We start from the raw sequence: 1,963 nt of genomic DNA, 5'->3' as shown, positions 1-1,963 counted from the left end.
CGAGTCGGCCCCAACTCATAGCGACCCCTCCTTGGGTTTCCGAGGCAGTATCACTACAGAAGTAAGATTGCCCAACCTTCCTTCCGAGGAGTGGCTATACAAGGACATAAATAAAAATTTAAAAACTATTTAACATAACCAAGAATAAATTCATAATCAAGTAGTTGAGAAGAAAAGGCCAATAAAGCCCTAGCCCAAAAAACATTCAGATTTTGAAAAAGAACTTCCCTTTGATTACTAACAAGTTTTTGGTTTCAATTTATTTTACTCATAATCTTGAAATTTTATTTTTACCTTTTAAATTCGACAGGCTGGGAAGACATAGGGATTTCTAGTAACAATTAAATACCAGTTTCACAAAACATACTGATTAAGTGCTCTTGGAATGACAAATTCTATTCTTAGAGCATACATATTACTTTTAATGCTAATCTCTCAGGTTCATAGCTGGGACACTAAACCTATTCATCAATATATAAACAGTAGTAAATTACAGCAAACTTTTCTATTTGATCTTTGAGCTTTCAGCACATTATCTTCTCTGAAAATTAAATGTGACCAAATTTTACAAATAGTACTACAGAGATGCTTTAAAATGGAGGTTTGCGGGGGTGGGATGCTTTCTTCATGCAAGCATACTCAAGTGGTAACAAAATTGTTTTTTTTGTAGGTACATAAAAGGCCAGTGGCCAGAACAGATAAGGAAGGTGGGAGAAAGCCCTCAGGTGGCAGGGAGCAGTGGCAGACAGGACAGGCGACTGGAACTGGGAGAGGGAAGCGCAGGAAGTGAGCAGAGCAGTTGGAACAGCTAATGGAGACAAACTTGTCTGTCGGTTTATCGTACTGTGGTGGCTTGCATGTTGTGAGACTGGAGGCTGTGCCAGCAGGGGTGCCCATGGTGGAGCAGTTTCAGTGGAACTTCCTGACTAAGAAGACTCTGAAGAAGGAAGAGGCCTCCACTTCTCAAAGAAATGGCCAGTGAAAACTTTATGAATAGTAGTGAAACACTGTCTGATACATTACTGGAAAATTTTATGAATAGCCCTGAAACACTGTCCAACACAGTGCCGGAAGATGAGCCCCTCAGGTCGAAAGGCACTCAAACTATGACTGGGAAAGAGCTGCCTCATCAGAGTAGAGCCTACCTTAATGATATGGCTAAAGTAGAGCTTTCAGGACCTCCATTTTCTGAAGTGGCAGGAGTCAGTATGAATAGAAACAGCTACAAACATTCATTGACAATCAGAACATGGAATGTACGAAGTATGAATCTAGGAAAATTAGAAGTTGTCAAAAATGAAATGGAATGCATAAAGATTGATATTCAAGGCATTAGTGAGCTGAAATTGACCAGTTTTGGCCATTTTGAATTAGATCTACTATGACGGGAATGACAAATTGAAGAGGAATGGTGTGACATTCATCGTCACAAAAAATGTTTCAAGATCTATTCTGAAGTACGATGCTGTCAGTGATAGAATAGCCATACATCTACAAAGAAAGCCAGTTAATACTACTATGATTCAAATTTATGCACCAACCACCAAAGCCAAAGACAAGGAAATTGAAGGTTTTTACCAAATTCTGCAGTCTGAAATTGACCAAACACGCAATCAAGATGTGTTGATTATCACTGGTGACTGGAATGCAAAAGTTGGAAACAAAGAAGAATCACCGGCAACCGGAATATTTGACCTTGGTGACAGAAATAATGCTGGAGATCACATGATAGAATTTTGCAAATACCTTTTGCAAAAACCTTTTTTCAACAATACAAATGGGGGCTTCACCAGATGGAGTACACAGGAATCAGACTGACTACATCTGTGGCAAGAGGAGATGGAAAAGCTCAATATCTTCAGCCAAAACAAGGCCAGGAGCTGTCTGTGGCACAGATCATCAACTGCTCATATGCAAATTCAACTTGAAGTTGAAAACAATTAAGTCCACGAGAGCCAAAATA

General features: G+C 39.4%; 1 protein-coding gene across 1 annotated transcript in view; it reads right to left on the bottom strand.

Annotated features, from left to right (window-relative positions):
- Positions 1-1,963, bottom strand: part of UBE3C (ubiquitin protein ligase E3C) — a 245,604-nt gene that overhangs the window by 221,356 nt on the left and 22,285 nt on the right. The gene's annotated exons all lie outside the window — the stretch shown is intronic.

This window comes from Orycteropus afer, unplaced genomic scaffold (assembly GCF_000298275.1).
Source record: "Orycteropus afer afer isolate SDZICR_OR568_19922 unplaced genomic scaffold, OryAfe1.0 scaffold00347, whole genome shotgun sequence".
In the NCBI taxonomy this organism is placed as follows: domain Eukaryota; kingdom Metazoa; phylum Chordata; class Mammalia; order Tubulidentata; family Orycteropodidae; genus Orycteropus; species Orycteropus afer.
This window is presented reverse-complemented; position numbering and strand designations above follow the sequence as displayed.